This window comes from Manis javanica, chromosome 11, assembly GCF_040802235.1.
Source record: "Manis javanica isolate MJ-LG chromosome 11, MJ_LKY, whole genome shotgun sequence".
Lineage (NCBI taxonomy): Eukaryota > Metazoa > Chordata > Mammalia > Pholidota > Manidae > Manis > Manis javanica.
In genome coordinates, this window is record NC_133166.1 from 105,766,682 (window position 1) to 105,792,125 (window position 25,444).

Below are 25,444 nucleotides of genomic sequence, written 5' to 3' on the forward strand. Positions count from 1 at the left end.
ACAGCACCTCAGGCAGCCTGAGAGCCCCCAGAGAGCAGGAGGAAGGCCGCCTCAGCTCTGCGCTCAGCAGGCATGACACCACCTGCAAGGAGGTCAGCCCTGCCCACGCCCCCACCGCTGAGGAGTCCAGAGCCTCTCACAAACAGGGTGGGACAAAAAGTGCACATTCCTGGCCTGAGATACACGGCAGGATCGGCTCTCTGTGGCACAACATCAAAGCCAGAGTGAGCGGCCGCACCCAGCCATAGAGAGGTGGACACCCTGGACAGGACCGACTGGGAGACCATCACAAAGAGGACAGCCAGGGACTGCAGGTGGCTGGGAGCAGGGCTAGGGAGGGGACCAGGGCTCAGGACATACCCCTGCATGTTAAATAAAAGATAAATGAGAAATAAACTGAGAATGTGGCATGCTGCCTTCTGTCTGAATTTCCAGGACAGTAGCGGTGACCTCACAGAGGATGCCCTGAGGTCATCCGGACAGCAGCCTGGGACCCCAGTGCCAGCCAGGGCAGCCCCCACCCCACACCCCTGCTCAGCAGAGCCCACAGGACGGCTCCATCTCGCCTCAAGCCCTTTCGGGCTTTGTTCCTCAAGGCCTTGGCTGAGAGTCAGACTGTGGCCTGGGAAGCTCCACCCCTCCACACACCATCTCCTTATTTTTAAAAACATTTCTTCCCTTGAGGGCCCATAAGTAAAGCAAGAACAGGACTCCTGCCCTTGCGCACCAGTGGGGAGGAGCGGAGGAGCAGCATCTGCTGGGAGGCAGAACTGGGAGGACTCTCATCTGGACTTATCACTTCTGGAGCTCCCAGGTACACACCCTGCAGACACACGAGAATGCTTATAGTAAAAATAATAGCCAAACACTGGTTTCTGGAGGTACTTAGCCCCAGGATTTCCTTTCCCCAAACTGACAGAAGCACAGTACCTGACCCAAGATCCCACACGTGCTGACAGCACTGAGATGCGAACCCGGTTTGGCTCTGGGCTCTGAACTGCTCACCACGCAGCCTCTCTGTCTGCCCATACGCAAGCAGTGGCTGTTTGGTGCCCAGGGGAGCTGGTGCTGACACAGGGCTCAGTCTTAGAAGAGACCCCATTCTCCATGTTCGCGTGGAAGCCAGGGAGCTGCTCACCCTCATGGGACCCCTGCGGCTCACATCAGGAATGCCTTGGTGGAGGGACCCAGGGAACCTTCCCAGCGACGACAGAGAAAATTTCTCATGAGGGGGAACTTAGAGTTAGATTTAGAAGATTAAAGTACCATTACTTTCTTCTCCCAGGATGTTGGAAACTGAAGTTTCTTGTGGACCTGTGTTGGGGAGAGGACTTCAGTTCGTACCCTCTCCTCCATGAGCTTATGTCACCACCACTTTCCTGAGCACTTTTCTCATGTGGCCTTCTGGAACGGGCTTCCTAAGCCCAGCCTGAGAGCCGAAGGGGGTGTGGGTGTCTGCAGGCAGGGCTGGGAGGAGGCCAGGTCAGCTCCGTGTGGGCAGTGCCTTCGCAGCAGCTGCTCGGGGTGAAGAGACGCGATGCCAAGAAACTCACGGCCTTTCCTACTCCAGCCCAACTTTTCCCCATCCTGGTTCCTGGATGTTTCTCGAATCAGCAGACCATAGCATATCCTCACTCTCTACTCCTCTACTCCTCAGGCGCCCCCCAGTAACAGGAGGCAGCGTGTGGCCTGGTGATGGACTTAGGGACAGGGAGCCAGGTTGGGAAGGCTGCACGCACTGGGGAGCTTGGTGTGTGGGACTCTTTCCCCTATCGGCAGCCCTCCTCCCCAAACATCCCACTGCCCCACAGAGGACATGCCATCCTGCCATACTCAATTGCTGAGTACTTTGCTCAGTGTATGACCTGTAACTGTCACAAACCCCTTTGTTCCACGGCTCACCCGAGCCCTCAGGGCAGGGCCGCCATCCTCACCCCCAAACAACCCGCTGCCCCAGAGAGGACAGGCCCATCCTGCCATGTCCTCAGGTGAGTACCAAGGTAGAAATGTCTTCAACAGGGAAAATTGTGTGGATCCTTTCTTTTCCACCCGAAATGAAAAAGATACAGCAAATGGAAAAAGTTTATAGTCACGTAAGATGATGGGTTAGGATGGAACCATCAAACAACCCAGTCTTGGTCCTTAGCCAGTCCTTTCAAAAAGTCTCAGTAAACGATGATATAGAGCTTATTTAAAAATACATTAAAAATTGCTTTCCTGAGGTGCTGTGTGATGTTCTTCACATATGATCATGCAAATGCACTGTGTTTGGTAATGTAGCTACCAGCCCATGTTATAGGTGAAGAAAATGAGGTTGTATCAGTTGCCTAAATTCACGGAAGTAGTGGTAGTGGAGGCAGTATTTGAACGCAGGTTTAAAGCCTTTGTTCTGAACCGCTGTAGTACTTTGCTTAGAGAGAAAGCTTGGGCCATCCAAATGTTTCCAGACCGGACTGATTTAACTACCTTGAAGAGGATCAGATCAGTGCATTTTCACAAGTTGTATAATGCGATGTGCATATATATGTTCTGGAGAGAATCCAGGATGACCGCTTCAGACCGTGGCCGGTAGGACATGGGGGTTAAATTTTCTGGGGAGTCATCTCAGTTTCTCCTTTCATCAGCCTGTGTATGGAAACCTACGTATTCTTTTAAGACCCCTCCACATTCTTCCCTCCTCCCCCACTGAAATCAGTAGCTCGGGAAATGAACCTGAGCCGTAAGCTTCCATTCCAGGAGCCTGCCAGATGCCCTCCAGCAGAAGTGCTTTGGAAACCTTCACACTTTTGGGGAGCGGGTACCCTTATACCTCCTACCTTACTGCTGTCCCATAGAGCTAGTCAGAGAACATGTGATTTCTAATTTGTTACTCGACAGATCTGAGAAAGACGTCTGCTCTCAACTCCCTCACCTTCCAGTTTGATGTTATGCCTGAAATCCCACCCTAAAGATTCATTCCTTGACAACAAAGGCTATCTTGCTGTGAAGATACATGCAACTGTTCACTGACAGATGAATGGATAAACAAAATAGGGTCTATTCACACGGTACAATGTTACCCAGCCATAAAAAGAAATGAAGTACTGACACATGCCGAAAATGGATGAAGCTTGACTACATTATGCTAAGTGAAAGAGGCCAGATACAAAAAGCCACGTATTCATAAACATGAGTGACCTCTTCTTGAACATATCTCCCCAGGCAAGGAAAACAACAGCAAAAGTGAACAAGTGGGACTATATTAAGCTGAAAAGCTTCTGTACAGCAAAAGACACCATCAATAGAACAAAAAGGAACCGTACAGTATGGGAGAATATATTTGTAAATGACAGATCTGATAAAGGCTTGACGTCCAAAATATATAAAGAGCTCACACGCCTCAACAAACAAAAGACAAATAATCCAATTAAAAAAATGGGCAGAGGAACTGAACAGACAGTTCTCCAAAAAAGAAATACAGATGGCCAACAGACACATGAAAAGATGCTCCACATTGCTAATTATCAGAGAAATGCAAATTAAAACTACAATGAGATATCACCTCACACCAGTAAGGATGGCTGCCATCCAAAAGACAAACAACAACAAATGTTGGCGAGGCTGTGGAGAAAGGGGAACCCTCCTACACTGCTGGTGGGAATGTAAATTAGTTCAACCATTGTGGAAAGCAGTATGGAGGTTCCTCAGAATGCTCAAAACAGACCTACCATTTGACCCAGGAATTCTACTCCTAGGAATTTACCCTAAGAACGCAGCAATCAAGTTTGAGAAAGAGAGATGCACCCCTATGTTTATCGCAGCACTATTTACAATAGCCAAGAATTGGAAGCAACCTAAATGTCCATCGGTAGATGAATGGATAAAGAAGATGTGGTACATATACACAATGGAATACTACTCAGCCATAAGAAGAGGGCAAATCCTACCATTTGCAGCAACATGGATGGAGCTGGAGGGTATTATGCTCAGTGAAATAAGCCAAGCGGAGAAAGAGAAATACCAAATGATTTCACTCATCTGTGGAGTATAAGAACAAAGGAAAAACTAAAGGAACAAAACAGCAGCAGAATTACAGAACCCAAAAATGGACTAACAGGTACCAAAGGGAAGGGGACTGGGGAGGATGGGTGGGTAGGGAGGGATAAGGTGGGGGGAGAAGAAAGGGGGTATTAAGATAAGCATGCATGGTGGGGGAGGGAGAAAGGGGAGGGCTGTACAACACAGAGAACACAAGTAGTGATTCTACAATATTTTGCTATGCTGATGGACAGTGACTGTAAAGTGGTTTATAGGGGGGACCTGGTATAGGGGAGAGCCTAGTAAACATAATATTCTTCATGTAAGTGTAGATTAAAGATAAAAAAAAAAGAAAGAAAAAAGGGGGATTACTCCTCGATAGGATAAAACTAACTGTAAATCACCGATTAATGCCTGCTTTAAATATCCTTAATTTTGATCACTTAAAGGGTGTCAGATGATCGGCTATGGAGGTACACTCTTCTGATAATATTCCTTTCTCTTAAAAAAAAAAAAAAGCAGTTCCTGTGTGGTGACCTCCAATGAGTTCTATACAATGGTGTAAAGGGCATATCAAAGTGTGGGCAAAGGGTCTGTTTGTGTTTATACAGAGGATCAAAGCCTAATTTGGCTTCCCAGAAAATGAACTAAGATACGATATGAAGAAGAACTTCCAACATCAGCACTCTCTGGAAGACTCATACCAGAAGATGATCATCAAAAAAACCTCAACAAAGATCCAGGCGATGCTGTAGTTGTAGCTGCATCCATCCCACCTGTTCCTGGACTTGCCATTGGAATGAAGGAGACATCTAAGGTGGCCTGTGCTTTCAGTAAAACAACAAATTTGACTGGATCTATACTGTTGGAACTCAACCAAGAATTAGGAGAAGTGCAAGTTGTAGTGCTCCAAAATCTTACAACTACAGACTATCTGCTGTTAAAAGAACATATGGGATGTGAACAGTTCCCAGGAATGGGTTGTTTTAATTTGTCTGATTTCTCTCAGACTGTTCAAGTACAGTTGGACAATATCCATCATATCAGAGACAAATTTTCACAAATGCCTAGGGTGCCTAACTGGTTTTCTTGGCTTCACTGGAGATGGCTGGTAATTATAGATCTGCTTTGGTTATGTAACTGTATTCCTGTTATGTTAATGTGTGTGCACAATTTAATTAGTAGTTTAAAACCTGTACATGCTTAAGTTACTCTACAAGAAGATATGTCAAAGAAATAATCAATCCTCCCATGTTTTCTTCTGTCTGCTACCTCTATAGCTTTTCTTCTTCCTTTCTAATTACAACCCTTAAATAGAATTCGTGCCTCATATCAAATTTACCGAGTATCATAATTCCTCCAAGTGGTAAAGATACCTCAAGACAAATGCTGGGCATAGAAGCCGCAGGGCATAAATCTGCAAAGAAGTAAAAAGCTAACCTTCTCAAACAATATGGCTTCTCTCTCACTTACCAACTTTGCATTTCCCTGTATGGCCCCGGAAGATGACTGGTTAGCCAGAGACGGGTAAGATTCCTCAAGGGAGGAACAACCTAAGACAGGCACAGTCGCAGGGGGGCCATCAGGTGAGAAATTGGGGATCAACAGTGGTGAGGCTTAGAACCTCACCCCCCCGTGTTTTGAGAGAAATCTTCTGCATCTGTGGATGTTTTAATGCCCTTGTCTAGCTTGGATTAGCACATAGTCTACAGGCACACACCTGATCATCTCCATTTGCTCTCTTACAACACTAAACTATATTTTCTACCTTTATCTTGCATCTACCTACCACTTCAGCATTTTATTAAAAATAATAATAATAAAGGGAGAAATGTGGAATCCACATATAAATCAAGTATAAAAATCAAACGAATATTCATATTTGACCTGATTGTTTATAGTTCATAATGCGTGATCAAAACCGAAAGTTTCTGTGATGACTGCCCTTGTACTGTTCACCATGTAAGAACTTATTCACTATGTAAGAATTCGTTCACCGTGTAAGAACTTGTTCGTTATGCTTCAGAAGATTGGAGACTGACGAGAATTAGGCTTGAGATGGATTAATGATTGTGCATTGAGCATTGACTCCCTTATACAAAATTTTATTGTTGTTAACAAACATTTGATCAATAAATATGAGAGAGGCCCTCTCAAAAAAAAAAAAGCCACATATTGTATGATTCCACTTATATGACATACACAACGGAGGCAAATCCATAGAGACAGACATGAGAGTGGTGGTCGCCTAGGACTAGAGGGGGGAGAGAATGGGGGATGACTGCTTAATAGGCATAGATTTCCTTTTAGGGGGATGAAAAATCCTGGAACCAGTTAGTGGTGATGTTTATCTAGTATTGTGAATACACTGAGGGACACTTGAGTTATATACTCTAAAATGGTTACAATGTTAGATTCCATGGTAATTTGTATTTTATCACAAACACACACATGCACACACGTAAACACACTGGCTCAGAATGCTTATCGTTAAAAAGCATAGGTTCCCACTTTAGGGAGGTCACCCATGGGACCTTCAGGAAACTTCAAAGCTCTTCACTTCCTCATCCGTAACATGGGGATTAAAGTTGTGTGAGGATTAAGTGAGATACTGCATGTACATTGTGGAACATATTGTGTCAAGCAGTGGTAGCTATTATTATTAGCGCTCGTCCCACCTGGCCCTGACAGCCTCGGGGTCAGTTCCTCCCTGAGAGCAGTTTCTGATCAGACACACAGAGACGCCTCTGGGGTGAGAGCCAGAAGGACGCGCCAGGATGCTCCCTGGCCAACCCGGTCTCCTCGGAGGGCACCTCCAGCAGGTCTGTGAGTACTGCTCGCAGAGGAGCTTCTTGAACGCAACCACGAATACGGAATGGAGAGGAGCGGAAAAGCTTGATGTGGGCTTGGCCTGCAGGAGTTTATTCAAAGCCCGTGCAGAGACATTAGGATAGGGATGGAAAAGAGTCAGCGTTTTAGATCTTGGCACAAAGTAAAAGTTTCACATCCAGAACCCCTGTCCTGGACCAAAACCCTTTAAAGCTCTCTCTCTGAGCAGTGCCAAGCCAGACCTCAGGGAAAGGCAAGGGGACAAGGCGGAGGGCAGGAGAGAGGAGGGAGGGCGGGTGCGCCATGCCCTGTGTGACGTCACAGCCCAGCAGGCGGCAGCCCGGTGGAAACCATGGTCAGCCTGGCGTCTGGCAGGGGGCCCGTCCAAGTTTGTTCCCCCAGAGCCCCCAGCCTTTCCTTTCCACTGAATGTGACATGAGGTGAGCTAAACAGTTTGATGGTAAGTACATAGTCATCCTTTTTTAAAAAATTAAAGTATTCAAACAAAGTTGGCCACAGAAAACAAGACTTTTTAATGCATTTGTTAAAGGAACATGCAGTTCCATTGTCATACACGGCACATTTCTCAGATCAGTTTCTCTTGCCAGAGTCACCACCCCCTTCCTTCCTCTCCAACCCTTTGTCGTCCATGGCCGCTTAAATATTTCCTTGAGTTTCGTAAGGGCTCAGCGTGGCCCCTATACCCACAACCAGAGGGTGAATGTAAGGATTTATTTCCCCTGCACTGAGAAAAGGAAACATCTCCAGAGAGAAGTGCCGGACGGTCCTCTGCCTGATGACTCTTTACAGATGAGGAACGGCCCCTGATGGACAGTTCAGGAAACAAAACTAGGAGGACTGTGTTACAGGGGATCGTGTAAAGGAACCATACGTGAGTTCAAGGACCAGGCGCCACTCCTGTGCGTGAATCTTAACATTTAATCAAGCCTGTGTCTCCCTGACGGGCATTGGTAGCAGAGTAGCCAAGTTTTATTCCAGCCCACGTGTTGTAGCGTAGCCCACATGACTTGTACGAAGAGATCAATCAAAGGCTTTTCACAGTGAGCGACAGGAGAGCTGGCAGCTTCCTTTTCTCCGGAAAAGGGGCGAGTGAACAGTGACTGTAATGGGGTATGTGGTTGGGCCTTGACGGTGGGCGGAATCTAGTAACCAGGGCGTTGCTCATGGGATTGTATATTAGTGATACTATTAAAGAAAAGGCGAGTGAAGCCTCTTTCACTGATCTGTCCTGCGGCCTGCAAGCTGGGGGACATGTGTGGACCAGACAGAGGGCTGATCGCTCCTCAGGATCGGGGAGAAAAATCGGTATCACTGAGGTTACACAGGGAGTCAGGAGCAAGTCACGCAGGGCCCCAGACAGGGGCCTGGGAGGATGTGAAAGCAAAGATACCGTGAGGGGAAAGGACGGCGGCCGGCCGGCCTCGCCCTCACATGCGCCGTAGAGTCGGGCGCGGAGAGGCGGCAGCGACAGTCCACCCTCCCTGTGCCCTCCGCCCCCACCGCCGCAAGCACGGTCGCCGCCCGCTCTTCGTTGAGTCTCAGCCGGGACACTGCGGCTGCGCGGGGTGAGTTTCCGGCCGGACGCGGGCTCCTCCCCCCGTGGGAACCCGCCCTTCCGCTCCCAGCGTTCCCGCCGACAGTTCAAAGTGGGGAAAAGGCGGGCGGCGGCGGCGGCGGCGGCGGCTGGGCGGCGGCGGCGGCGGCGGCGGCGGCGGCGGGGCGGCGGCGGCGGCTGGGCAGCGGGAGGCGACCGCCGCGGGCCGTGAGAAGAGTAGCCGGGACAGACGCCCTGGCCTCGGTGTCCGCCACCCCGAGAGGACGTCCGGGTGCGCTGCACCTTGAAGCGGCCCGTGGAGGACCTGGAAGATTCGTGCGGCGGCTTCATGCCGCTTGTCGGGGACGCGCTGCCAGAGGAGATTCGGGAGCTGGCGCTGCGAGGGGCGCAGTGGGTCCCAGTCGCCGTCTCCTCTCGCCTGCCCCGACCACCCGAGCCGACACAGTGCCCCTCCTTTCTCTCCATCCCCTCCCCCGCTGTGTCTTCCTTACGGTGCCGCCTGAGGAGTGCTACAAGCATTGGCTTGTGGCTCTCTCGGGAGCGTGTAAGCTCCATGCAGGAGGGCCTCTGGTTCACCCTGGGTAGCGGGCGTAGTCGGTTACCTGCGCCACCATCCTCAGTGCACCACAGCCCACAGCGTGCTTGGTCTCAGCTGCCAGCATCTGCACGATCGCTTCCTCCTGCTGTGCCTGCTCAGCGAGTATTGGCATCAGCCAGAGGGAAGTAACAGGAAATTAGCACACATGCAAACACACAGCCCAGCAGCTGTCCACATTCCAAGTTCCACGGGGATGGAGGGGTTGTTTGCGGTGTCCTCAGCCAGGAGGGCAGGGGCAGGAATGCTGAAAAGTGGCAGAAAGTGGAACTTCGGGGAGAGGGTGGTTATCAAGGACAGCCTGCTGACCAGGAGAGAGACAAACCTGGCACTGGGAGAGATGATATAAGCTACAATCCCAGGCAGCCTGCTCGCAAGCCCCGGGATCTTGGGCAAGACACCTGACTTCTCTGAGCTTCAGTTCCCTGCTGGCATGAGGGTGTTAACCCACTTGCTCTGCCTGCCTCCAGGGTCAGTGGAGGATGACATGAGGTGACACACAGATAGAAAGAAGGAGCGTTTCCCCAGTGACCTGGCCTGCCACCGGAAGGACAAGAACAAGACTGGCCTGCCCGCAGCTGGAAGCTCTGCACCAGTCTGGCCCACAGCAGGCTGGGGGAAGAATAGGAGCTGATCAAAGGCTGTGTGGTAAACTGCAGGGGCAGGCGGGCGCCTCTCCCCAGGCAGGGAACCTGTACACTGGCTCCATCTGCCATAGTCCCGGCCAGGAGCAGGGCCTTCCTGCCCCCTGGTGGGCCCGTTAGGAGGTGCACCTGTTCTCGCAGGCCTGCTGCAGGCAGAGTGGCCAACGCTAACAGCAAGGCCTACAAATTGCAGAATGCCACGGTGCACCAAAGACTGTGCTAACTCTGTCGTCATACAGAACTCTCAACAGGCCTCCAAGGTCTGCGTTACACCCCCATCGTGCCGGTGGAGATCCTGAGGCTTAGAGGTTATGGAATTGTGAAAGCCCACACAGTTCCTGATGTTGGAGCTGGGATTCCAGGGCCGGAGAGTGTGTATTGGGGTCTGGGTCCCTTTAGGATTCCCTGGGCAGCTAGTTGGGGGCTGGGAAGATGAACGTTCAGTGCTGGGGAGTTTTGTCCTAAGAAAGTCAGGGCAGCTGGCTTTGGCAGAAGTCTCCTGGGAGCCGACCGCCTCTTTCTGCTCCTATGCGGCCCCTCAGCCTGAACTTCCCTCGGGCTGCTTCCTCTCCAACATGGGGGCCGATCTGTGGCCCAGGGCCCTTTTCCTCTAGGGCAGGCAGCTGAAAATGTTCTGCAAAAGACCAAATACTTAATATTTAAGCTTTCTGGGCCTTGTGATCTCTATCACCTTGACTGTCATGGTAGCAGGAAGCGGTGATGGACAACACTTCAGCGAATGAGCCTGGCTGCGAGCCAATAAAACTTTATCCATAGAGGTGAAGATTTGAATTTCGTGGGATGTTCAGGTGTCATGAAATACTATTCTGCTTTTGAATTCCTTCAGCCATTCAAAACTATACAAACCCTTCTTAGCTTACAGGCCGGACAAGAACAGGCAGGTGGGGGGCCATAATGTCCTGACCCCAGCTCTAAGATATGGGAGTCTGTCTCTAAAGTAGTCAGGTGTCAGCTTCTCAGTCTGACTGCTCCTTTCTCGTCTCTTCTATTTATTCCTCCCATCCCCTCAAAATGGCCAGAACTCAAAGGCCTGCCCTCAACGCTGCCTTGTCACCTTGTACCTTCTCTCCCCGTGGCCACAGATACGTGCAGTTCACCTGGTCTGGTGCAGGGAGTCCCAGCTGACACTTCCTTCCCCCCAGTCCACAAGCTTTTGTCGAGCCACCCCAGACGGCTCACCTTGGGTCTTGAACACTCACAGGCAGGCATTTTCCTGGGGTGTTTACGAAGGTCATACTTTATGCATATTGCAAGCAAGGAGTTTTGGGGAGTGATAGAGGGTCTCTCCTTTGGGTTTGGGTTCTGGCTGTTCCCTCATTTCTGCCTTTCCTCCAGCAACCCCAGTTGCACATGCAACCACAGCCATGAACTTGGAGCATCTACCAAGGGCCCACTCTATGAAGAACTTCACACGGGGCCCTCTGTTGGAGACGGGAGGCCAGAAAGAACGAGGAGACACAGCGCTGGCTTTGGAGGCACTGATGGTCTGAGGCAGGAGCAGAAGCAAAGAAAGATCCTGAGAAGGCTCATGAAGGAATTTCTGTTCAGGTGGGTTTAGGGGCCAGGAGGGTGGTGACCAAGGAGACTAGAGCAGAGGTGCCAGGACCTGGCAGAAGGACGAGGTGAACCCGCTGTACCCTCTGGGGAGTTACTCACCCTTTCTAGGTCTGCTTCCCCCATACAGTGAGACTAATAGCTGCCTGTGCAGTTGCTTTAAGGATTAAAGGCAGTCATGAACACAAAAATGCCTATAACATCTCACTCTAAACAGCATCCGCCCAGTAATTATTACTGTTGATTAGATGGAACTCTGCCCTAACCACGCTGCCGTCCTGCCCATCCAGCTCGCCAGCTGTGTTTCCACCGTGAGGAAGGCCTGCCTCGAGCCTCCTCAGTTCCTCAAGCCATGGGTTTCCTTCGCGATCTACAACCTCAGTGAATGGCTGGACAGGGCGCAAGGCGCTGGCGGCAGCCATCAAACAGCACGGACCAGAATGGGGCTCAGACTCATTTGAGGTAAAGTCTGGGGCTTCAGCCTCGGGAACGCTGTGACTAACACGGTCGCGTATGGGCAGACGGAGAGGCTGCGTGGTGAGCAGTTCAGAGCCCAGAGCCAAACCGGGTTCGCATCTCAGTGCTGTCAGCACGTGTGGGATCTTGGGTCAGGTACTGTGCTTCTGTCAGTTTGGGGAAAGGAAATCCTGGGGCTAAGTACCTCCAGAAACCAGTGTTTGGCTATTATTTTTACTATAAGCATTCTCGTGTGTCTGCAGGGTGTGTACCTGGGAGCCCCAGAAGTGCTAAGTCCAGATGAGAGTCCTCCCAGTTCTGCCTCCCAGCAGATGCTGCTCCTCCGCTCCTCCCCACTGGTGCCCAAGGGCAGGAGTCCTGTTCTTGCTCTACTTATGGGCCCTCAAGGGAAGAAATGTTTTTAAAAATAGGGAGATGGTGTGTGGAGGGGTGGAGCTTCCCAGGCCACAGTCTGACTCTCAGCCAAGGCCTTGAGGAACAAAGCCCGAAAGGGCTTGAGGCGAGATGGAGCCATCCTGTGGGCTCTGCTGAGCAGGGGTGTGGGGTGGGGGCTGCCCTGGCTGGCACTGGGGTCCCAGGCTGCAGCCCGGATGACCTCAGGGCATCCTCTGTGAGGTCACCGCTACTGACCTGGAAATTCAGACAGAAGGCAGCATGCCACATTCTCAGTGTATTTCTCATTTATCTTTTATTTAACATGCAGGGGTATGTCCTGAGCCCTGGTCCCCTCCCTAGCCCTGGTCCTCCCTGTGGCTTCTGGCCCAGGGTCTGCTCCCAGCCACCTGCAGTCCCTGGCTGTCCTCTTTGTGATGGTCTCCCAGCCGGTCCTGTCCAGGGTGTCCACCTCTCTATGGCTGGGTGCGGCCGCTCACTCTGGCTTTGATGTTGTGCCACAGCGAGCCGATCCTGCCATGTATCTCAGGCCAGGAATGTGCACTTTTTGTCCCACCCAGTTTGTGAGAGGCTCTGGACTCCTCAGCGGTGGGGGCGCGGGCAGGGCTGACCTCCTTGCAGGTGGTGTCATGCCTGCTGTGCACGGAGCTGCGGCGGCCTTCCTCCTGCTCTCTGGGGGCTCTCAGGCTGCCTGAGGTGCTGTCCCCTGGTTGGTGGGGTATCTTGTCCCCACCTGCCCTCTGGCAGCTGGCATCTGGGGTGGGGGTGCGGGGTGGGGAGCTCTGGAGAGCGCTCTCCTGCGTGCTCTCCCTTCTCCCTGTGGGGGCCTCAGTGCTGCCAGGAGACAGGCACGGCTGCCTCCCAGCCTGCTCCCTCCGCAAGGTCGGAGCGGAAGTCGGAGAAGCTGACACTCCAGTTCCTTCTCTGCCGATGTTGCTGGCAGGTGCTGCTCCTGCAGTCGCCGTCCTCACGCTGTCCTCCCGGGAGAGGACCGCGGACCCACTGGCAGTGCACTCTGGAGGGCACGTGTTGGCATCCCCGGAAACAGCCGCGTTGGTTTTGCGTCCTCCAGGCCACTCGGTGGCTGCCCCTGCGAGGGCTGTGTTCAGCTGTTCCGAGGCCGACTTGGCGACTGTCATGCCTTTGTGGAAGTCCTGTCGGGCCTGCTCCCCAGCGGCAGAGGCTGCAGAGAGGGCCGCAGTCGCCTCCAGGACATGGATGCTCCCAGTGCTGACCTCTCCCTGACCTCCCGTTCCTGGGAAATGTGCTGCGTTGGGGCTCCTCCTGTCCATTTCCTTCAACATGGACATGAACCTGTCCCCGGCTGGAACGGCATGCGTACTGCTGTAAGCTTCCACCGGCGGCCTCAGGAGGTGAATTAATACTTCCCAATAGCCAAAGATCTTTTCCTGCTTGTCCGGAGGGGCACACAGCTGCAGGTAGTAGGAGCAGCCAGTGGCAAGCTTCACGCGCAGCTGTTGTTTTTCACGGTTGTGAATGGAGATCTTTACGAACTTCAAGGGGAGGAGCCTGGTGACCTCTAAGGTCTTTGTATCTCTTTGCTCTTTTCCCTGGGTGCCCTGGCCACACCCCACATGCCATTCACAGTGACGGACAGGTTGTGCCAGCAGCATGATGTCTGGTATTGGGTTGAAGGGGTTGGTGTTTACAATGCCCACGGTCGTGATCGGGTCGCACCGGTGCACACTGTTCCGCGTTCCCCATCTGCTGATCTGTATAAAGTCGCCCTCAAACACGGGGACAGACTTGAACATGTCAAATTCTCCCTGGCGCAGTTGTCGCTGCAGTGGCCCCATGGCGGTGTTGAACATGCCCACCCTGGGGCTCCTCTGGTCCGTGTAACACGGAAACACAGACTCACTTTTAATGATTCTGTTACCACAGGAAGCAGTGCTGGCTAGGCAGGCAGCTCCCTGGGTCTTCCCTTCGCTGACAGACGAGGGAACAGCGGTGCTCCTGGGCACGGGTGGCTCCCTGGCAGGTCTCTCAACAGCACCCCACCCTGCAGTGCCCAACTCCCCCGGCCTCAGTGCCTCCTGGAGGCAGAGGTGGGGGCGGGGGTGTAGGTGATGGCCGTGGGAGTGCTAGCAGGTGCTGGATGCCAGCCGGAATCTCTGCAAGTGTGTGGAGATGTACGGTGCGCTCGCGCTCTGCTGTACCTCACCTCTGCCTCTGAGAACCTCAGATGCTGTGAGCTACAGTCCAGCTGAGAGAAGTAACTCCTCGCCTAGCCCCCTGCGCAGCCCTATTTATACTCTGCTGCCCTTTATGACCTGTCACTGTCACAAACCCCTTTGTTCCACGCCTCAGCCGAGCCCTCAGGGTGGGGCCGCCACCCTCCTCCCCAAACATCCCACTGCCCCACAGAGGACAGGCCCATCCTGCCATACCCACCTCAGGGTATGACCTGTCACTGTCACAAACCCCTTTGTTCCACGCCTCAGCCGAGCCCTCAGGGCGGGGCCGCCATCCTCACCCCCAAACAACCCGCTGCCCCAGAGAGGACAGGCCCATCCTGCCATGTCCTCAGGTGGGTACCAAGGTAGAAATGTCTTCAACAGGGAAAATTGTGTGGATCCTTTCTTTTCCAGCCCGAAATGAAAAAGATACAGCAAATGGAAAAAGTTTATAGTCACGTAAGATGATGGGTGAGGATGGAACCATCAAACAACCCAGTCTTGGTCCTTAGCCAGTCCTTTCAAAAAGTCTCAGTAAACGATGATATTGAGCTTATTTAATAATACATTAAAAATTGCTTTCCTGAGGTGCTGTGTTATGTTCTTCACATATGATCATGCAAATGCACTGTGCTTGGTATTGTAGCTACCAGCCCATGTTATAGGTGAAGAAAATGAGGTTGTATCAGTTGCCTAAATTCACGGAAGTAGTGGTAGTGGAGGCAGTATTTGAACGCAGGTTTAAAGCGTTTGTTCTGAACCGCTGTAGTACTTTGCTTACAGAGAAAGCTTGGGCCATCCAAATGTTTCCAGACCGGACTGATTTAACTACCTTGAAGAGGATCAGATCAGTGCATTTTCACAAGTTGTATAATGCGATGTGCATATATATGTTCTGGAGAGAATCCAGGATGACCGCTTCAGACCGTGGCCGGTAGGACATGGGGGTTAAATTATCTGGGGAGTCATCTCAGTTTCTCCTTTCATCAGCCTGTGTATGGAAACCTACGTATTCTTTTAAGACCCCTCCACATTCTTCCCTCCTCCCCCACTGAAATGAGGAGCGCAGGAAATAAACCTGAGCCGTAAGCTTCCATTCCAGGAGCCTGCCAGATGCCCTCCAGCAGAAGTGCTTTGGAAACCTCGACACCTTTGGGGAGCGGGTACCCTTATACCTCCTGCCTTACTGCTGTCCCATAGAGCTAGTCAGAGAACATGTGATTTCTAATTTGTTACTCGACAGATCTGAGAAAGACGTCTGCTCTCAACTCCCTCACCTTCCAGTTTGATGTTATGCCTGAAATCCCACCCTAAAGATTCATTCCTTGACAACAAAGGCTATCTTGCTGTGAAGATACATGCAACTGTTCACTGACAGATGAATGGATAAACAAAATAGGGTCTATTCACACGGTACAATGTTACCCAGCCATAAAAAGAAATGAAGTACTGACACATGCCGAAAATGGATGAACCTTGACTACATTATGCTAAGTGAAAGAAGCCAGATACAAAAAGCCACGTATTCATAAACATGAGTGACCTCTTCTTGAACATATCTCCCCAGGCAAGGAAAACAACAGCAAAAGTGAACAAGTGGGACTATATTAAGCTGAAAAGCTTCTGTACAGCAAAAGACACCATCAATAGAACAAAAAGGAACCGTACAGTATGGGAGAATATATTTGTAAATGACAGATCTGATAAAGGCTTGACGTCCAAAATATATAAAGAGCTCACACGCCTCAACAAACAAAAGACAAATAATCCAATTAAAAAAATGGGCAGAGGAACTGAACAGACAGTTCTCCAAAAAAGAAATACAGATGGCCAACAGACACATGAAAAGATGCTCCACATTGCTAATTATCAGAGAAATGCAAATTAAAACTACAATGAGATATCACCTCACACCAGTAAGGATGGCTGCCATCCAAAAGACAAACAACAACAAATGTTGGCGAGGCTGTGGAGAAAGGGGAACCCTCCTACACTGCTGGTGGGAATGTAAATTAGTTCAACCATTGTGGAAAGCAGTATGGAGGTTCCTCAGAATGCTCAAAACAGACCTACCATTTGACCCAGGAATTCTACTCCTAGGAATTTACCCTAAGAACGCAGCAATCAAGTTTGAGAAAGACAGATGCACCCCTATGTTTATCGCAGCACTATTTACAATAGCCAAGAATTGGAAGCAACCTAAATGTCCATCGGTAGATGAATGGATAAAGAAGATGTGGTACATATACACAATGGAATACTACTCAGCCATAAGAAGAGGGCAAATCCTACCATTTGCAGCAACATGGATGGAGCTGGAGGGTATTATGCTCAGTGAAATAAGCCAAGCGGAGAAAGAGAAATACCAAATGATTTCACTCATCTGTGGAGTATGAGAACAAAGGAAAAACTGAAGGAACAAAACAGCAGCAGAATTACAGAACCCAAAAATGGACTAACAGGTACCAAAGGGAAGGGGACTGGGGAGGATGGGTGGGTAGGGAGGGATAAGAGGGGGGGGAGAAGAAAGGGGGTATTAAGATAAGCATGCATGGTGGGGGAGGGAGAAAGGGGAGGGCTGTACAACACAGAGAAGACAAGTAGTGATTCTACAATATTTTGCTATGCTGATGGACAGTGACTGTAAAGTGGTTTATAGGGGGGACCTGGTATAGGGGAGAGCCTAGTAAACATAATATTCTTCATGTAAGTGTAGATTAAAGATAAAAAAAAAAGAAAGAAAAGGGGGATTACTCCTTGATAGGATAAAACTAACTGTAAATCACCGATTAATGCCTGCTTTAAATATCCTTAATTTTGATCACTTAAAGGGTGTCAGATGATCGGCTATGGAGGTACACTTTTCTGATAATATTCCTTTCTCTTAAAAAAAAAAAAAGCAGTTCCTGTGTGGTGACCTCCAATGAGTTCTATACAATGGTGTAAAGGGCATATCAAAGTGTGGGCAAAGGGTCTGTTTGTGTTTATACAGAGGATCAAAGCCTAATTTGGCTTCCCAGAAAATGAACTAAGATACGATATGAAGAAGAACTTCCAACATCAGCACTCTCTGGAAGACTCATACCAGAAGATGATCATCAAAAAAACCTCAACAAAGATCCAGGCGATGCTGTAGTTGTAGCTGCATCCATCCCACCTGTTCCTGGACTTGCCATTGGAATGAAGGAGATATCTAAGGTGGCCTGTGCTTTCAGTAAAACAACAAATTTGACTGGATCTATACTGTTGGAACTCAACCAAGAATTAGGAGAAGTGCAAGTTGTAGCGCTCCAAAATCTTACGACTACAGACTATCTGCTGTTAAAAGAACATATGGGATGTGAACAGTTCCCAGGAATGGGTTGTTTTAATTTGTCTGATTTCTCTCAGACTGTTCAAGTACAGTTGGACAATATCCATCATATCAGAGACAAATTTTCACAAATGCCTAGGGTGCCTAACTGGTTTTCTTGGCTTCACTGGAGATGGCTGGTAATTATAGATCTGCTTTGGTTATGTAACTGTATTCCTGTTATGTTAATGTGTGTGCACAATTTAATTAGTAGTTTAAAACCTGTACATGCTTAAGTTACTCTACAAGAAGATATGTCAAAGAAATAATCAATCCTCCCATGTTTTCTTCTGTCTGCTACCTCTATAGCTTTTCTTCTTCCTTTCTAATTACAACCCTTAAATAGAATTCGTGCCTCATATCAAATTTACCGAGTATCATAATTCCTCCAAGTGGTAAAGATACCTCAAGACAAATGCTGGGCATAGAAGCCGCAGGGCATAAATCTGCAAAGAAGTAAAAAGCTAACCTTCTCAAACAATATGGCTTCTCTCTCACTTACCAACTTTGCATTTCCCTGTATGGCCCCGGAAGATGACTGGTTAGCCAGAGACGGGTAAGATTCCTCAAGGGAGGAACAACCTAAGACAGGCACAGTCGCAGGGGGGCCATCAGGTGAGAAATTGGGGATCAACAGTGGTGAGGCTTAGAACCTCACCCCCCGTGTTTTGAGAGAAATCTTCTGCATCTGTGGATGTTTTAATGCCCTTGTCTAGCTTGGATTAGCACATAGTCTACAGGCACACACCTGATCATCTCCATTTGCTCTCTTACAACACTAAACTATATTTTCTACCTTTATCTTGCATCTACCTACCACTTCAGCATTTTATTAAAAATAATAATAATAAAGGGAGAAATGTGGAATCCACATATAAATCAAGTATAAAAATCAAACGAATATTCATATTTGACCTGATTGTTTATAGTTCATAATGCGTGATCAAAACCGAAAGTTTCTGTGATGACTGCCCTTGTACTGTTCACCATGTAAGAACTTATTCACTATGTAAGAATTCGTTCACCGTGTAAGAACTTGTTCGTTATGCTTCAGAAGATTGGAGACTGACGAGAATTAGGCTTGAGATGGATTAATGATTGTGCATTGAGCATTGACTCCCTTATACAAAATTTTATTGTTGTTAACAAACATTTGATCAATAAATATGAGAGAGGCCCTCTCAAAAAAAAAAAGCCACATATTGTATGATTCCACTTATATGACATACACAACGGAGGCAAATCCATAGAGACAGACATGAGAGTGGTGGTCACCTAGGACTAGAGGGGGGAGAGAATGGGGGATGACTGCTTAATAGGCATAGATTTCCTTTTAGGGGGATGAAAAATCCTGGAACCAGTTAGTGGTGATGTTTATCTAGTATTGTGAATACACTGAGGGACACTTGAGTTATATACTCTAAAATGGTTACAATGTTAGATTTCATGGTAATTTGTATTTTATCACAAACACACACAGGCACACACGTAAACACACTGGCTCAGAATGCTTATCGTTAAAAAGCATAGGTTCCCACTTTAGGGAGGTCACCCATGGGACCTTCAGGAAACTTCAAAGCTCTTCACTTCCTCATCCGTAACATGGGGATTAAAGTTGTGTGAGGATTAAGTGAGATACTGCATGTATATTGTGGAACATATTGTGTCAAGCAGTGGTAGCTATTATTATTAGCGCTCGTCCCACCTGGCCCTGACAGCCTCGGGGTCAGTTCCTCCCTGAGAGCAGTTTCTGATCAGACACACAGAGACGCCTCTGGGGTGAGAGCCAGAAGGACGCGCCAGGATGCTCCCTGGCCAACCCGGTCTCCTCGGAGGGCACCTCCAGCAGGTCTGTGAGTACTGCTCGCAGAGGAGCTTCTTGAGCGCAACCACGAATACGGAATGGAGAGGAGCGGAAAAGCTTGATGTGGGCTTGGCCTGCAGGAGTTTATTCAAAGCCCGTGCAGAGACATTAGGATAGGGATGGAAAAGAGTCAGCGTTTTAGATCTTGGCACAAAGTAAAAGTTTCACATCCAGAACCCCTGTCCTGGACCAAAACCCTTTAAAGCTCTCTCTCTCTGAGCAGTGCCAAGCCAGACCTCAGGGAAAGGCAAGGGGACAAGGCGGAGGGCAGGAGAGAGGAGGGAGGGCGGGTGCTCCATGCCCTGTGTGACGTCACAGCCCAGCAGGCGGCAGCCCGGTGGAAACCATGGTCAGCCTGGCGTCTGGCAGGGGGCCCGTCCAAGTTTGTTCCCCCAGAGCCCCCAGCCTTTCCTTTCCACTGAATGTGACATGAGGTGAGCTAAACAGTTTGATGGTAAGTACATAGTCATCCTTTTTTAAAAAATTAAAGTATTCAAACAAAGTTGGCCACAGAAAACAAGACTTTTTAATGCATTTGTTAAAGGAACATGCAGTTCCATTGTCATACACGGCACATTTCTCAGATCAGTTTCTCTTGCCAGAGTCACCACCCCCTTCCTTCCTCTCCAACCCTTTGTCGTCCATGGCCGCTTAAATATTTCCTTGAGTTTCGTAAGGGCTCAGCGTGGCCCCTATACCCACAACCAGAGGGTGAATGTAAGGATTTATTTCCCCTGCACTGAGAAAAGGAAACATCTCCAGAGAGAAGTGCTGGACGGTCCTCTGCCTGATGACTCTTTACAGATGAGGAACGGCCCCTGATGGACAGTTCAGGAAACAAAATTAGGAGGACTGTGTTACAGGGGATCGTGTAAAGGAACCATACGTGAGTTCAAGGACCAGGCGCCACTCCTGTGCGTGAATCTTAACATTTAATCAAGCCTGTGTCTCCCTGACGGGCATTGGTAGCAGAGTAGCCAAGTTTTATTCCAGCCCACGTGTTGTAGCGTAGCCCACATGACTTGTACGAAGAGATCAATCAAAGGCTTTTCACAGTGAGCGACAGGAGAGCTGACAGCTTCCTTTTCTCCGGAAAAGGGGCGAGTGAACAGTGACTGTAATGGGGTATGTGGTTGGGCCTTGACGGTGGGCGGAATCTAGTAACCAGGGCGTTGCTCATGGGATTGTATATTAATGATACCATTAAAAAAAAGGCGAGTGAAGCCTCTTTCACTGATCTGTCCTGCGGCCTGCAAGCTGGGGGACATGTGTGGACCAGACAGAGGGCTGATCGCTCCTCAGGATCGGGGAGAAAAATCGGTATCACTGAGGTTACACAGGGAGTCAGGAGCAAGTCACGCAGGGCCCCAGACAGGGGCCTGGGAGGATGTGAAAGCAAAGATACCGTGAGGGGAAAGGACGGCGGCCGGCCGGCCTCGCCCTCACATGCGCCGTAGAGTCGGGCGCGGAGAGGCGGCAGCGACAGTCCACCCTCCCTGTGCCCTCCGCCCCCACCGCCGCAAGCACGGTCGCCGCCCGCTCTTCGTTGAGTCTCAGCCGGGACACTGCGGCTGCGCGGGGTGAGTTTCCGGCCGGACGCGGGCTCCTCCCCCCGTGGGAACCCGCCCTTCCGCTCCCAGCGTTCCCGCCGACAGTTCAAAGTGGGGAAAAGGCGGCGGCGGCGGCGGCGGCGGCTGCGCAGCGGGAGGCGACCGCCGCGGGCCGTGAGAAGAGTAGCCGGGACAGACGCCCTGGCCTCGGTGTCCGCCACCCCGAGAGGACGTCCGGGTGCGCTGCACCTTGAAGCGGCCCGTGGAGGACCTGGAAGATTCGTGCGGCGGCTTCATGCCGCTTGTCGGGGACGCGCTGCCAGAGGAGATTCGGGAGCTGGCGCTGCGAGGGGCGCAGTGGGTCCCAGTCGCCGTCTCCTCTCGCCTGCCCCGACCACCCGAGCCGACACAGTGCCCCTCCTTTCTCTCCATCCCCTCCCCCGCTGTGTCTTCCTTACGGTGCCGCCTGAGGAGTGCTACAAGCATTGGCTTGTGGCTCTCTCGGGAGCGTGTAAGCTCCATGCAGGAGGGCCTCTGGTTCACCCTGGGTAGCGGGCGTAGTCGGTTACCTGCGCCACCATCCTCAGTGCACCACAGCCCACAGCGTGCTTGGTCTCAGCTGCCAGCATCTGCACGATCGCTTCCTCCTGCTGTGCCTGCTCAGCGAGTATTGGCATCAGCCAGAGGGAAGTAACAGGAAATTAGCACACATGCAAACACACCTGGCTCAGGCAACCTGGAGCACAGGACCGAGTTGAGTGGACTCAGCATCAACTGGGAATATTTCTGGGTGATATCTCCAATCCTCCTCTGGGGATTGGAGGCCACCAAGGTGACCTTCAAGGGGGCAGAAAGAGATTAGTAGATGCCAGTCAGGTAAAAAGGTTTAGTTCTCACCTGCAGCAACTGCCCCTTGCTTCCCGAGGTGGAGGATATCTGGTACTTGGTGGAGTTACTGACGTCCCCTTTGGTGCACTGCCAGTGCACCTGGGGTCTAGGCTCCCCTTGGACCACAGCGTGAAGTATGGCATTTCTCCCTGCAGGAGAAGAGGCAGGCAGGGAGATTGACAAATTGGGGAGCAGTGAAAGGATACTTCATTGATGTTTTGATTTATGACATTTTTTCCACCTTAGGTATCTCAGCTGTCTACTCCAAGGACGGTGCCAGGATTCGGTCCCCCTGACTCAAGGATTCCCGATGCCAGGTGGTGAGCAGCTGCTGCCAGGTCCCCTGAAGAGGGCCTCACCTGGCATTTGTATTGTAGAGCCTGGGATCCTTGAGGAGGAGATGCAGCCCAGCTGCCCGTGGTGGGAGGGAGGCAAGCAGGGCTTGCTGTGGGGAGAGGGGCATTTCTTCTCAAATGGGTGGGGTAAGGAGGCTGTAGGACTCTCCCAAGGCTGGGATGGGGAGGAGTCTTCTGTGGGTTCACATCCCCCCTCCAGCAGGGATGACAGCCTGGGCAAGCAGTGGCTGTTTGGTGCCCAGGGGAGCTGGTGCTGACACAGGGCTCAGTCTTAGAAGAGACCCCATGCTCCATGTTTGCGTGGAAGCCAGGGAGCTGCTCACCCTCATGGGACCCCTGCGGCTCACATCAGGAATGTCTCGGTGGAGGGACCCAGGGAACCTCCCCAGCGACGACAGACAAAATTTCTCATGAGGGGGAACTTAGAGTTAGATTTAGAAGATTAAAGTACCATTACTTTCTTCTCCCAGAATGTTGGAAACTGAAGTTTCTTGGGGACCTGTGTTGGGGAGAGGACTTCAGTTCGTACCCTCTCCTCCATGAGCTTATGTCACCACCACTTTCCTGAGCACTTTTCTCATGTGGCCTTCTGGAACGGGCTTCCTAAGCCCAGCCTGAGAGCCGAAGGGGGTGTGGGTGTCTGCAGGCAGGGCTGGGAGGAGGCCAGGTCAGCTCCGTGTGGGCAGTGCCTTCGCAGCAGCTGCTCGGGGGGAAGAGACGCGATGCCAAGAAACTCACGGCCTTTCCTACTCCAGCCCAACTTTTCCCCATCCTGGTTCCTGGATGTTTCTCGAATCAGCAGACCATAGCGTATCCTCACTCTCTACTCCTCTACTCCTCAGGCGCCCCCCCAGTAACAGGAGGCAGCGTGTGGCCTGGTGATGGACTTAGGGACAGGGAGCCAGGTTGGGAAGGCTGCACGCACTGGGCAGCTTGGGGTGTGGGACTCTTTCCCCTATCGGCAGCCCTCCTCCCGGGCCTCCCCCTGCCGCAGCGCCCAGGTGATGCGCTTCTGCTCGAGGTCCGGCATGCTGCCTCCTCCTGGGACCTCCTCCACCCCAGGGATGGAGGACCTCTCGAGAGGCCTCCCTGGAGGAGATGGGAGAAAGGGAAGTGGGCCCTCCTGCTTGCCGCGGGTGGAGCACGATGCCCTTCCCTCTCCCCCGGTGGGCAAGCTTGTCTCAGAGCTGCCAGCAAGCAGGGCTTTGGGATTTTCTACCGGAATGTGGAGGCAGTGTGAGTGCAGCCCCTGGGAAGTGGGTAGGGGATCCCCGGGGAAACTGGGAGTGCCTCCAGAAGGAAGAATGGGACAGGGTTCCTTGACCAGAGCAGGGCCCATGTGAGGGGCTCTGCGACCTTTATTTGGGGAAACAAAAGTCCAAGTAGAGACTGAGGAAAGCAGAGAGGCAGGTGACCTCCCCAGGTCTCTGAGTCCCCCCCTTCCTCCTCCCCGCCTGGTGTGGGGCCACGGCGGGAGGGCCGAGGCTCAGCTCTTGTCTCACCTGCCGTGTTCTGGCCCCACCCCTCCCGCGCCCTCAGGCCATCAGCCGGTACCTGGGGTGGGCACCAGGTCGAGGTGCGGCCCCTGAGAGCTTGTCTAACCCCAGCTAATGACACCGACCGGTTTCCTGCAGTTCCCGGTCCAGCAAAATCAATTTCCCAGGGACAGAGGGAGCAGAATGCTGCCCGTTGTACTCCCCTCCCCCCAGGTAAAGGGAATCACAGGGCTGAGCTTATTGGGTGTGCTGGTGACCTGGCCCACGGTGGGACCCCCCAGGCCTGATGACCGCTCACATGGTGAGGTACAGCTTCCCAAACCTCAGGAAGTCAAATCCCCGGCATTCAGGGTGCTTCCAGCTATTTAACAGCCTGGCCCTTGACTTTGGAATGTCAATTTTCCAGGGACTTTCTCTGCGACACCTGGCTCCTCCCCTGACACCCAGATTTTCTAGAAAGGCCCAGCAGCCCTCTGCCTCCCACCCTCAGCCAAGCTGGAATCCTTCTGATCACCAGGTCTGCAGGGGAGAATCCCTGACTTGGCTGCACTTGAGCTCTCGACCCAGGCTGATGGGGTCCTCATAAATCTCTCTGCCCCGTCTGAAGCCAGTGAATTATAGTGTCAGGTGGACAAGAATGCTTTCCATCCTCTCCATCCAGCACAGCCACTGTCTCCCCTGACTCCCTCCCATTGCACCCCTCCATCGTGGCTGATGAGGATGGGGGCCATGAATTGGACGAGTGTGTGTATGTGGAGGTGTCTTGAATGGTTTCTCCAGGAGGCCCACCTCTCGTGCGGTTGGCCCATTTTGGAGACTCCCTGCGCTGCCCAAAGGGCCCTTCCAGCAGTATGGAATTGCACATGACAGAGCAGGTTCCTCCAACTGATACTTCCGTTTCACAACTGCCCACCCACTGGCACTTCTGGCCCAAGCTGTCCCCTCTACAGCCCAGCCACTGCGCCCCAGCGTGCTGGAATGCCACAGCATGCCAACTGCATTCTGGGCCGGTCCCGGCACACCAGCCACTGTGTGGCAGGGAGGCACGGGGCAGACTGTACTGGCGGAGCATTTGCCAGTGGAGGGGAACCCAGCTGGCCGCAGCCCGAGGCATGGGCTGCAGGGTCCTCTGTCCCATCCCCCACCCCAGTACAGCCGTTCAGCCCCTGTGCGTGACCCCCCACCCTGGAGTGGTTTTCTTTGTCGCCATCTTCATCTTCCTCATCACAGCAGCTATCGCTGACTTAGTCTCCTCTCTGTCACACATGAAGGCGCTTCAGGCTCACACTGCCCGTCTCCCTCCAACCTCCCTGCCTGCAGGTCCCAGCTGAGGAGGGAGAGGAAAGCAGGACCCCCACAGGAACGTAGGGGTCCTGTGTTAAGCCATCTTGCCCTCTAGACCTCCCATCTGAGGTAAGCCAGATTTGGTACAAGGTCAGTGATAAGTGGGCAAGAGATCTGTTTGGTTGGAGGCTAGAGGGATGTGGTCTCAGTTGGAGGAGATGAGGAAGGAAATGAATTCCCTTCTCTGGGGTTCATTCCCACTTTAGGGGAGAATCCTAGTTCTTCTCAGCGTCAAACAGCAGCTTGTGTCACTTCAGCCGATCCCAACAGGACTCACTGCCCTGGACCCC

At 51.5% G+C, this 25,444-nt stretch overlaps 3 long non-coding RNA genes across 7 annotated transcripts; 2 read left to right on the plus strand and 1 right to left on the minus strand.

The window, feature by feature from the left end:
• Positions 1–8,560: 8,560 nt before the first annotated feature.
• LOC140844521 (uncharacterized) lies at positions 8,561–18,821 on the plus strand. Of its 5 annotated transcripts, none has more exons than XR_012122969.1 (5): positions 8,561–10,470; positions 11,018–11,230; positions 11,527–15,238; positions 15,548–16,766; positions 17,297–18,821. It is a non-coding gene; the product is annotated as an uncharacterized lncRNA (long non-coding RNA). The 5 variants fall into 5 exon arrangements; XR_012122970.1 differs by having other exon boundaries at positions 8,561–10,440; XR_012122968.1 differs by having other exon boundaries at positions 8,561–10,032; positions 17,297–18,690.
• LOC140844523 (uncharacterized) lies at positions 18,774–21,022 on the minus strand. The gene is made up of 2 exons (XR_012122972.1): positions 20,407–21,022; positions 18,774–20,259 (listed from the first exon to the last, which is right to left on the minus strand). It is a non-coding gene; the product is annotated as an uncharacterized lncRNA (long non-coding RNA).
• A 610-nt stretch (positions 21,023–21,632) lies between these two features.
• Positions 21,633–24,205, plus strand: LOC140844522 (uncharacterized). The gene is made up of 3 exons (XR_012122971.1): positions 21,633–21,823; positions 22,205–22,278; positions 22,785–24,205. It is a non-coding gene; the product is annotated as an uncharacterized lncRNA (long non-coding RNA).
• The last annotated feature ends 1,239 nt before the right edge of the window (positions 24,206–25,444 follow it).